The sequence below is a fragment of the Pleurodeles waltl genome, chromosome 3_1 (genome assembly GCF_031143425.1).
Source record: "Pleurodeles waltl isolate 20211129_DDA chromosome 3_1, aPleWal1.hap1.20221129, whole genome shotgun sequence".
In the NCBI taxonomy this organism is placed as follows: Eukaryota; Metazoa; Chordata; class Amphibia; order Caudata; family Salamandridae; genus Pleurodeles; species Pleurodeles waltl.
In genome coordinates this window covers 1,125,219,253-1,125,232,414 of record NC_090440.1, presented here as the reverse complement: position 1 = coordinate 1,125,232,414, position 13,162 = coordinate 1,125,219,253, and positions in this window count along the sequence as shown.

Below are 13,162 nucleotides of genomic sequence, written 5' to 3'. Positions count from 1 at the left end.
TAACTGAAAAGAGAAAGACAGCATAGCAAAATAACTAAACCCATATCCTGAAATAAAAACTTCTATTATCATGTAACAATGGAAAGTTATCAGAAATATAATATTTTAACCATACAGGAGGTTTCCTTTTTCTCTTGACCTCCTTGGTTACTGAACCATCCTGCCTAGAAGTGTTAATTTCTTCAGTGTCACTTTCTACATTACACATTTCACTTGGTAAGTTCTCATTACTACTGTCAGTAGATTTTTGAGAATTAGAACAGTCATGCAAGATGTTCCTATTAACATTACTATTCCTGGACGTATTATTGATCACAATTGGGTTATCCTGCGTATTGTTCTCCAGCAGGTCTTCCATATTATCATGACACACCAGGGGTCTCTGGCCTTTTTATGTAGCGAGAGCTACTTCTGATCGGTGAAAATGATCGTGAGCTACCGAAGGATAAACAACTTGCTCATTGTTACCAGACGCCCCCCACACCCAGCTACCTTGACTTTAAGGCCAATGTCTATAGAGCAGATACTATGGTTTGAATAAAATAATTTGACTAAAGCCACTAGGACAGGCCTGCCATGTGTGTCAGTGAAAGCGTGGTCTTTGGAGGTGTATGAACGTGTGCATATGAATGGGATATATGTGTATGGGTAACTGAGAGATTGTGTCGTATGTACTTGTGACACAGGACATGCGTATTGCCATATGTTGCACCGTTACGAGTATAACACAAACATACCACCCTTTTGAGTCGAGCATTAGCGTTCAACCTGGTGTATCTACTGTGGGTTAAAGCAATTTAATTTGACGACTGCCATGTCCTTTAAACATTCTTGACCGCTAGTGGTTAGTTCTGCCTTTTTCTCCCTCCTTTTTCTGTTTCAGATCAGTGACCAAGTACTGCATCGTTCCACTTTGGTTTCTTTATCTGTTGCTGTGACGGACTTGTTTTACATTTCTTTGGTGTTCCCCTTTCACCATATGCCCTCGCATCACCATGCAAAAAGTCTCTTTTTTTCCATAGCCCCTTCCTGCCAGCGCTCACATCGCACACAGGGCATTGCTTATCTACTTTATGGGGCCATAAATCTTCTCAGGCTGTTTGATAACTTCATTAGAGCTTTTTTTTAAACATTTGCTTGTGGGCACTGTTGTCAAACGATTACAATTAACTTGTTCGAAATGTGCGAAACCTATTACATTGCAAATGCTTGTTCTTTTAAGTCTCTCCTTAGCACTCATGCTTATGGCAGCTATGGCCCTTTGCATCAGCTCGAACTGCCGCCATCCAGCTTGGAAGGACCTCTCATCCGTCCCTCAGTTTCCTGTTCGTGTGTGCTTGTTTTAAAATGGTGGAGTGGAATAATGCTGTGTCCATATATGGGTCAGGGGTCTGTGGAGAAGCACTGTAAAGGACATGTGGCGTGGCCGTGTTTGCAAGTAGCTTTAGCCTCTTATTTATATGTGCTGGGCTCCTGCTGCCTAACGCTTTCCAGCACCATCCTGCCACCCTGGGAGGTGAGAAGGGTGTTTGACCGAGCTGAGGGTGTGGTCTTTCAGATACCAGAGTGTTACGTCCTGGATCCTGCAGTGGTGAGTAGGGTTCTCCAATCCCCAGCACCCAGTGGTGCCAGTGAGTGGCAGGCACGCAGGGTTCTGTTCTTTGGAATGGACAGTGTGGGCACCGCAGACAAATGTGATACAGAGCCCAGGTGCACTATATTTTTAACAGCCTGCAACTGTTATTGTGTGGCGTTCACTCTGTCTTTTGCTCTCAACAGGAAGGTTGCTGTGCCGATAGCAATGACCGTAGCTGCAGTGGGGAGGGGTCGTTGTGCCTCCAGTGATGTGCTGAGCGCATTCTCACTGCAGTATAGTGCCATCATCATTTGGGGCACATACAACTTAGTTGCAGTACTAAGAGTGATAGTGCACACACCGACTCTGGTTATAGGAGCGGTATGTATTAGATATTTGGCTGAGATGCTAGCAGCGTGGGTGTGCATCCCGTCTTCAGTGCTTGGTGTGCGTGCACAAAGAATGCATTGCTGCTACTACGAAATGTGCTTACCCCAGCTGTAGTGTAGCTCCATGTACGTCAAGATGCTGGGCTACAAGCGTTTGTTCTTTTTATGGTGCTAATAGGTTGTGTTTGTGCACAAGCTTACTTTGATAGTGCTAATACTTTTTCTTTATCTTAACGCATATAGATGACACCGTGTACACTGCTTGGCTACTCGAGTGTGCTTGTTCTCCGTAGCTGCACAGTGCGTATGTGCCATGCCTGTATTACTGCGCATAGGCACTGTTGCAGTATATTGGTAATTACATTTCCACTCTGGTTCTTCCTAGCCCTGGCTTTTTTTTGTTCCATTATTTGGCGTGAGGCTGATCCTTGAGTCCTGCAAGCGAGGTGAGCTTGTCTGGCGTGGCTAGCTCTCACACAGCCTCGCTGTTTCTGATCAGTGTCTGCCTCAAACGCAAGAACCTTCCCGGCTTCTGGTTCGCTTTATCTTTAGAGGCGGAAGCTCTAATGTAAACAATATCTCAGCCCTTGTGTTTTCACCAATTTGGCACCTCTCATAGTGCTTTCACCAATTTGCCACTTCTTGTAGAGTTGGCCAGTAGTTAACGTGCATGTCCACATTTCACGACCCTCGCTTTGTATGTAGTCTTTTGTGCACGTGCAAATTCCATGGTTGCTACAATGCTATGTATAACTTTTGAAACCCATTTTCTTACATTTGTGTGAAACAAGTTGCACATCAAGCCAATCATTAGAGACTACCACAGAGCATTTAATGTTAGTGCTTTCACTAATGGTAGTTAATCAAGGACTGACACTAGGGAGTCCACCTTGGTCCGGAAGAGGAGCCTAGGGGTAGACTCCAAAACATGTAGACCGACCAGGAGGTAAGGTACATAATATACCCCACCCCCAAAGCCCCCTTTTTTAACCATACTGCCCCTGTGAGACATATTAAATTAGTAATACCACCCAGAGGCAGGTATTTTTAAATCACCTAAGACCCCACCACTCCTATCCCTCTCAAAATTCACATTGATGAAACTCACACCTTTGCACCCCCACTTCACTCCCCACCCCACATCCATTTTTAGCCGCCTGTTGCAACTTAGCCATAAATTTCAATAGTTTAATATTGTTTTGTTATACAAACACAACTCTGCAAACTAAAAATACAGAAAGCAAACAAATTATGCAAAAAATGCCTTAATTAACACACAAACTGTAGATATCTGTGGTTTGTTGGTGTTAGACATTCCATAAGCCAGTGTATTTGTTTCAGCTTTTTAGTTCCTGTAGTTAAGCATAGTAGTTCTTTGGTACTGTGAGTATATGTGTATTCAGTGCAAATTATCTGTATAGAAACTTTTGGACCTGGCTTTTTGACGGGGTCATCCCCAAACTTTTTGCCTCCTTCCTCCTATTTTTTCTGACCTGTTGTTGTTGGCTTTTGAACTCTGGGCACTTTACCACTGCTAACCAGTGCTAAAGTGCATATGCTCTCTGTGTAAATTGTACTATTGATTGGTTTATCCATGATTGGCTATTTAATTTACTTGTAAGTCCTTAGTAGACTGCACTATATGTGCCTAGGGCCTGTAGAATAAATGCTACTAGTGGGCCTGCAGCACTGGTTGTGCCACCCACTTCAGTAGCCCCTTAACCTTGTCCCAGGCCTGCCATTGCAAGGCCTGTGTGTGCAGTTTCACTGCCACTTCGACTTGGCATTTAAAAGTACTTGCCAAGCCTAAACCTCCTCTTTTTCTACATATAAGTCATCCCTAATGTGTGCCCTAGGTAACCCCTAGAGCAGGGTGCTGTGTGGGTAAAAGGCAGGACATGTACCTGTGTAGTTTATATGTCCTGGTGGTGTAAAACTCCTAAATTCGTTTTTACACTACTGTGAGGCCTGCTCCCTTCATAGGCTAACATTCGGGCTGCCCTCATACATTGTTGAAGTGGCAGCTGCTGATCTGAAAGGAGCAGGAAGGTCATATTTAGTATGGCCAGAATGGTAATACAAAATCCTGCTGACTGGTGAAGTCAGATTTAATATTACTATTCTAGAAATGCCACTTTTAGAAAGTGAGCATTTCTTTGCACTTAAATCTTTCTGTGCCTTACAATACACGTCTGGCTATGTTTAGTTGACAGCTCCTTGTGCATTCACTCAGTCACACCCCAAACACAGGGTACTCAGCCTCACTTGCATACATCTGCATTTTGAATGGGTCTTCCTGGGCTGGGAGGGTGGAGGGCCTGCCCTCACACAAAGGACTGCCACACCCCCTGCTGGGACCCTGGCAGACAGGATTGAACTGAAAGGGGACCTGGTGCATTTCCTAGCCACTCTTTGAAGTCACCCCCACTTCAAAGGCACAATTTAGTATAAAACAGGGCCTCTGCCATACCTCATCAGACACTTGCTGGAGAAGAAACCTAAACCAGAAACTACATCCTGCCAAGAAGAACTGCCTGGCTGCTCAAAGGACTCACCTGTCTGCTTTCTACAAAGGACTGCTGCCTTGCTGTTGGCCTGCTGCCTTGCTGAACTCTTGTCTGCCTGTAAAAGTGCTCTCCAAGGGCTTGGATAGAGCTTGCCTCCTGTTCCCTGAAGCCTCAGGACTAAAAAGACTTCTCTTTTTCATTTGGACTCTTTGTGCGCTGAAAATTACGACGCACAGCTTGCCCCGCAGCGAGAAAATCGCTGCACGCCGATGCTGCTCGACGCGACACCTACAGGGCGACCGGAATTTTGACGCACGGCCCGCATGGACAATGCCGCCCGACTTCCAGAGGGGAAATCGACGCGACGCCTGGCGTGAGAAAGAACATTCCACGCAGAGCCTCCCGGAACGACGCGCAGCCGGAAAACAAGCCGAAGAATCCACGCACAGACCCTGGGACATCTGGTAATCCCGCGATCCATAGAAGGAGACGGTCCGCGTGCCGGAAAACGACGCACGTCTTCCTCCAGTGAAAAATAACGATGCAAGTCTGTGTGTGAAGGGGCGTAACCGACGCACACACCATTTTTCCTCCCGTAGAACAACTCACGTCTCCCTGCGTGAAAAATAATGACGCAAGTCCGTGTGTGATGGGGCGTAACCGATGCACACACCATTTTTCCACGCATCTCCTCTTCCGCGGCCCTCTGCGGAGATTTTCCACTCCAAACCAGGTACTTTGTGCTTGAAAGAAACTTTGTTTACTTTTTAAAGACTTAAGACACTTCATATCACTTTTTAGTGATATCTTTACAAATTCATATTGCATCTTTGATCGTTTTGACCTGCAAATACCCATATAAATATTATATATTTTTCTAAACACTGTGTGGTGTATTTTTGTGGTGCTATATTGTGTTATTGTATGATTTATTGCACAAATGCTTTACACATTGCCTTCTAAGTTAAGCCTGGCTGCTCGTGCCAAGCTACCAGAGGGTGGGCACAGGATCATTTGGATTGTGTGTGACTTACCCTGACTAGAGTGAGGGTTCTTGCTTGGACAGGGGGTAACCTGACTGCCAACCAAAAACCCCATTTCTAACAGAAACAATTTCTAGTTTTTTATTGTTATAAAATAAACTCAATGCAGAGTAACACCACATTTTATTAATAGAGTAGTATATACATATGGATATATATTATTCCCAACAGATATTCTCTCTCAAAGCATGTTTTTACTTCCCTTTAACCTCTGAGAAAAATGAATCCCTCATTTGCATCCATTTACACGATCCGTGCCAGTGCAGGCCTCTGTGTGGCATAGGCTTGCTCACCTTAAAAGATCTACCCCAATTTTCTCACCAGTTCAGTCAGATTCCTGCTGTTGACCATTACCTAGTATTAGTCATAAAGGTGCTGTCAAATAAATGAGCTGTGGGCTTAGTTGCACAGACCTATGTATAGTCATATAGAAGTACTTAGAATTATAATGTCTACAAACAACCTGTGGCACCCAATTAAGCCCAAAAAGCCTAAAACAATGCAATTTTCATCACCAATACCTCTAACTTTCACAAATGTGAGACCTAATGCATTGCAAGTGCTTGTTTTAAATGGGAGAAATTTAAAATGCAACATATTCATAATGTGGAACATTTTTCTTCACTTTATATTTCTCCCATTTAAAAATAAATGTATATTTCAGTTATAAATATGGCACAGTGTTCTACTGGCCACTGGAAGCAAGAAACCTGCTGTTTGTAAATGCAACACTTTCAAAACAAACTTGAGAACATTAAAATTAATAGATAACTTACTTAGAAGGTAACTTTTCATTTTCTCCCATTTAAAAGCAATGAGAAACATAATTTTTTTCTCACCTCGAATACTGAGTTGACCAGGACTTTTGTTTAAGGGTTAAATTTTAGGCTTTATTTCTAGACCTCTGTGCCCTGGGGCATAAATCTGTCTCCAGCACTGCTCCTTAGCAGGCTCTGCTGTCTGCAACCTGATGATAATAATGTAAAACAAACAAAGCTTTCCCTTAACTTTAAAAGGAAAAATATGACTCTATGCATATTTAAAAAGGAACTCCAGGCTGTGAGCTACTCTGAAGGGGTCTGGGAGCTACTGGTAGCTTCCAATCAACTGATTAGAGACACCTGTGAAACACAGTAGATGATGCCAAACATTTTGCTATTCTTTTAAGATTCCATACTTTACCATCTGTTAAACGTACAGCATTGTTTAATGCATCTACAACCTCCATTGGTTCGTTAAACTTGCTTTCAGAACTTTACCGGTTTCTTAACTCTCACCCATTGGCCAACCTCAATGTTACATTCCTTCATACCATGTTTCATATCAAACCATTATTTTAATTTGGACTGTAAATATTTCATCCTATTCTCCACTAAGCTTTCAGACCACTGTACTTAACTAGTTTTAAATAACCACCCGGTGTATACTTAGTCCTAGAATTTCTTCCATGCACCATAACAAAGGACGAATGACCAGTGGCTTAAAAAATTGACACTTTACCAATCATTTTGTTTATTAGCACACTGGATGGTATTTTTTATGACTCTGTAAAACTTTACACCATACCATTACTGTTAGGGTTATACAATGAATTAGTTCTATGCCTGATCCCCAATCAGTTGAAGCAGTCCTTTGTCTTGATAGATGTGAATTGCACTCTGTTATCACTTAATCGATTGCATGGTATGTCCACACTCAAATGTGATTGATCTAAAAATTGTAACACCACATCTGTGTCTATCTTCTCTACTACTTTAACAATAGGCCACCTAGAAAACAAATCAATAGGTACCAAATTACACTTGTGTTCAATACCTATGGGTCCCATTATGTCAATATCAACACTTTCCCCTGGTGATTTAGGATTGGAGACTACGCCTAATGGGGGTTTCAACGTGATTATAGTGAAAATAAGTATGTTTGACCACAGACTTTGTGTTTCACCACTGTGCATATTAGTTGTTCAATGTTCACCAGTAGCACATTACAGTTTGTATTCAGTTTAGCTGCCTATTCTATTTTTAAACATGTGCCTCCAACCTACTAATCTCCTCTCTCAGGAACCTTGTGGTGAAGTAATAATAAATGTCTTCTTTAAACTAAGTGCATTCCAGAGATTGTTGTCAGCTCGGTCATTAGTGCAAGCAAAACATTTTGGCGTAGTTGATTGAAGGATGCGAAGGGGAAAATATGTTTAACAAGTTAAAGGAGTGATTGTTTCATGTTGTGCCCTGAATTGTCCCGAAGTGCATAGTTCTGTTATTCTGAAGTGTAAAGCAAAACATTTTGTTGAGTCGGCAGTCTGGGAGTGGAATTGGAGATTGGAAGTGCATGATTTAAAAGTGTAATTGTTTTTTTTATTGTTTAGAGAATTAAAGGAAGTACGGCAGACCATGTTTGAAAATGCATGTGCAGTTAAACTGCCTTATGGTGCTTTGAGAAACATGTTTTCTTGTTTATCAGAAATTTCTGAGTTTTAGGATGAGTGCTTGGATAAAGCAAAAGTGTTTTCATATTTAGAAAAGGTGCTTTTTTGAAAGAAATTATGTCCCATTTGTTCTTGACAGAAGGGTTTGGATACTTTTGTCTGCTTACAGAAAAAATACATGAGAGATGTAAGCAGTTAGAACATGAAAATAAGAATTTACGTGAGCATATTAGCCAGAACAAATTATTGCAATATAAAACTGAAATGTATAAAGCTGTTACAGGAGAATCTGGCTTCTCACATTCCAGTAATGCGTAGGTTAAAAAAGGTGTGGGCCAGTGTGAGCCTCATGAGCAGAGCGTTGAACTCTGTGTCAGAGTATCCCACAGTTTTTGGCAGGAGCTGAAGTGCATTCTTTAATAATAGATTACACTGAACAAGAAGTTGACGATGTTATATTCAGACCAATTTTGCAAATTACGATGCGTAAAATTAATTCAGACAAGCCAGAGGTACTGTCGCAAAATGTGCAGTTTCTGGGAATTCGGTGGAATCCAGAACATAGACAGATGTTGTCACAGGTAAAACAAAAGATTTTAGAGTTTCTTACTATTTGCACTAAGCAAGAGACACAGAGTTTCATAAGCTTGTTTTATTTTTGGAAACAGTATAGCCCTCATCTGAGTAAAATCTTAACACTTTGGTACAAAGTAACTAGGAAAAAACATGAGTTTGAATGGAGTGAGAAGCAGCTGCGTGCTTTTGAGTTGACAAATGAAATAATTCAACAGACTAGATTTGTGCGCAGTGCAAGAGGGAAACACTGATGTAAACTTGAGTATGTGGCAGAAACAGGTGAGGACAAGGGTGCCCCTGGGGCTTTGGATTGGAAAACTATCTGACTTTGTGGAGCGCTGTACTCCTTTTGAAAAACAGCTTTTGACTTGTTATTGGGCTCTAGTGAACACTGAGCAAATGACATTAAATTATAATGTAATTCTGAAATATAAATCATGCAGTGGGTGATGACTTCACCTAAATCTCACAGTATAGGACAGGCACAAGAGGCTAGTATCATACTTTGGATCTGGTACATACAAAACAGGGCTCAGTTAGGACCTACAGGCACTGTAGCCCTACATTAACAGGTGTCAGAGGCCCCTTTACAGGATGAGGAGAGTGTGCAGGGAGTACCACAGGTAAAAGAGTTACCAGTGAAATTGAGTGCACCATTTGAATTCTTGTCCAGTGAGGATAGAAAACATGTTTGTTTGACTAATGATTAATTGAAATGCATGGATACTAAAAGACAATGGAAAGCAGTGTTATACAATCCAGTTACTGAAAAGTTGTTGTCTACCACAGGAGAAGGAAAAAGTAACTAATATGCAGAGTTGTACAATTTGTGTCAGACTTTAAAGCAAGAGCTGCTTGAGACGTGTCATTTTTACACTGATTCTTGGTTCACTGCCAATGGATTAGTCGGTTTGGTTTTCCACATGGTTTCTACATAACTGGTTCATTTATTCAAAGGAGATTTGTATTTAATTTTGCTGCCTATTGGCTTTAACGTGGCATTAGACATTACATTCTGTATTCAGTTTAGCTGCCTATTGGCTTTAACGTGGCATTAGACATTTTGTATTCAGTTTAGCTGCCTATTGGCTTTATCGTGGCGTTAGACATTGTAGTTGAGACATTGCAGATGAGCTGTGTTTTTCCACATGGTAAACCAAGCTTGTGTTTTTCATAGATTCTGTCACTGAACACTAGCATGATAGGAAAGCGCATATTTTGTGTTTTTCTCTAGTGCAGCCTTGGGACAGACAGCCTTGAAAACTTGGCCAACTTTCAATGCTTGTTTCTTGCAACTCTGACCTACAGTAGCCAGCATGTTTTGACTATTAGAGGGAAGGGCCTGTCAGCAAGCTTTTTCATTATTCAGTCTATAAAAGATGTCCCTGGGCAGCAGCGAGGGGAATTTTCAGAGACTTCAGTCAGGAGTGGACGTCAGCTGTCTGACCTCTCCCGTAAGGGTGGAAAATCTCTTTCTCGCAGTTGAACAGGAGTCATCAACTTGCTGGCATGATAAAGATAACGAGCAGTGATAGGCCCTACGGTGATGAATTTTGACTTTTATTCTTTGCTTTGAAGTTATGCTATAATATAATCACATATATTTGCTGTGTACATTGCAATTGAGAATCACTTTGATATATTTTCTTTTCATTGCTGTGACTATTTTTAAACGTGTGCCTCCAACCTACTAATCTCCTCTCTCAGGAACATGGTGGTGAAATAATAATAAATGTCTTCTTTAAACTAAGAAATGCATTCCAGAAATTGTTTTCAGCTCAGTCATTAGTGAAATCAAAACAGTGATTAATGACTTATCAGCCAATTTGCACACCTCACATTCATGCAGAAATTCTTCCATATCCCTATCCAAACCGGGCCACCAAAATGATGCTTTAACCGTCTGTTTAGACTTCTGTATGCCAAAGTGTCCTTCATGACATAGGCCCTCATTACAACCGTGGCGGACGGTGCAAAAGGACGGTAAGATTGCAAATAGGCTGGCGGTCATTACCGCCCCATTATGACATTGGCGGTTTGGCATATGCCAAGACAATGGTCTCCAGCCCGGCGGCTGTCACTAGTCCGCCGGTGGAATCAGGACCCCGCATACCGCCGTGGATTTCGTGGGGTTTTCAACCGCCATAAAATCCATGGCGGTATGCACCATCAGTGCCAGGGGATTAGTTCCCTGGCACTGATTGGGGTCTCCCCCTTCCCCCCTACCCCTCCCATGAGTCCTCCCCCAACACCCACGACCCCCCACCACCCCTGAAAGGTAGTATGACCCCCTCCCCACCCCATTGAAACCCCCCTACACACATGCTCACGCCACTCACACACATACACGCGTACATACATGCACACATACATAAACGTTACATTTCCCCTACACACATTACACCCCCTGCATGCATACACGCACTCACACAACCCCTCTACACACTCACACGCACACCCCCATGCACACACACACCACACAAAACCCCCCGCCCCCTAATGGACGATCACCTTACCTGTTCCGGTGATCCTCCGGGAGGGAATGGGATCCATGGGGGCTGCTCCGCCGGCAGCACCCCGTCACCAGAACACCGCCACGCCGAATACTGAGTCGCATTACGGTGGGCGGTGTTCTGATGATGTGGCGGTGACGGTGGAGCAGCCTCCACTACACCCCCGACCGCTAGTATGGCTGCTGGCAGCTCTATGTCCAAAAAAGGGCAGAGAGTTGCCAGCAGTCATAATATGGTTGGTGGAAGACCGCCAACATGGCAGTCTTCGACCCGGCGGAACCTCAGCGGTCTCTAGAGGAGACCGCTGAGGTTAAAACGAGGGCCATAATCTTAAAATGGACTTTCTCAAACTTTTTTAAAGGAATTACTCTCTCATCTCTGCAGATGTTTCCCCATCTATTCTTAGGTCCAGTATCCAAAAAGGTTTTAATGAGTGTTCTAATTAAAATTTCTGTGGCCAGGTATTCCTTGCATATTCTCTAATCAAGTCTTTGTCATGGTTAAATTCTGTTTTCCATACATCTTTCTTGATACACGTGTTTCCATTATCTTGAACATATGCTGCTAGATCTGCGTTTCATATGTCGTCCTCACGTACCTCCAATTGTTTAGGCATTCTGGATTAAAAAAATCAGCCATGACGTTTTTTTTTCTGGAGCCGTATTCAACTTTATACAAATAGTACTGTAATTTGATCGATAACCTGGCAACCCTTGCAGAAGTATTAATAGTTCCTTCAGTGGTTAGATCTCTCACTAAAGGTTTATGATCACAACGTGAGGTAAACCGCTTTCCCCATAAAAAAAATACTAAAGTGATTATCTACCCATACACAGGCTAGGGTTTCTTTATCTATTACTGAATATTTCTCTTCAGTGGGTGATAATGATCTAGTGCATATGTTATGATTCTTTCTGTTCCATTTTCCTCCACTTGGGAGAAGACTGCACCTAATCCCTTGCTGCTTGCATTTGTTGTTATTACACTGTGTGCGCTAGGATCCACGCTTTTAAGTGACGCTACATTAACTATGAATTCCTTGACATTGCAACAGTCAGCATCACAATCAGGTGTCCATTCTAATTTACTTCCATTTCTCAATAATTGTCTAATGTTGTAAGTTCTGGCGGCAAAATTGGGAATGTACTTAGAGCTAAATTCTGCTACCCTAAGAATGACTTTACATCCTCTTTACGATTTGGAGCCGTTTTTTTTAAATGGCATCCACCAGGAAAGGTTAAGGTTTTATACAGTTTCCTTCTGTAATATGACCTAAGTATGTTACACTATTGGTTGCAAATTAGCACTTGGAACATTCAACAGTTAATCCATTAGTTTCAAGTATTGCCTTTCAGGAACAAATTGCTCTGTTGGACTTGAGCTGCCAGTCCCTGGATGGCATTCACGATGGTGGACTGACCCACAGATGGACCTCAGGAAGTCAATAGCCTCCTCACTGAGGGAAGCAGGGCTGACTGGGGCCAGAGCAGAGGGGCTTGCGGCGAAAGATACGCCCACTCTCCTGGGTGGGTGGGCACAAGCAACTGGGTGGGGAGCTACAGGGAGGGCAGTGCTAGTAAAGGGGGTGGGAGACAATGATGTTTCTGGGGTGGTCCCAGATGGGTCCACCACCGCCAGGGAGGATCCATTGGAGGAGGAATCTGAAGATGATGTAGTTGAACCGGTGTCCCCTATGGCACTCCTCTCACCCTCTGTCCCACTGGATCCCTCGACCTCACTGGTATCAGCCTCCTGGGTTCCATGGGCTGCTGCTTCTCCACTGACCTCTGCCTGTTCTCCTCCGCCAGACAATGCTGATGCACACAATTAGAGAGAGAGAGAGAGGGAAAGAGAGAAATAGGGGGCAACATGGTTGACATACACGTCCCATTGACACAGCTAAAGATGTACATCTGTCATCATACACATCATGACTAGGCAATCTCATTTTCAAGGACATATTACCTTCATCGTCATGACATGGCACTACTTCCCACACCTGCCTGGCAACCCTCACACCTACACCAATACCTAAGTAGGACAGCAGTACTTGACCCATTCTCGTGATGCCAACCTATGCCCACTTAAGCTGGCACAGCATGCCCTGGATGCACCACCAGTGTCATGCAC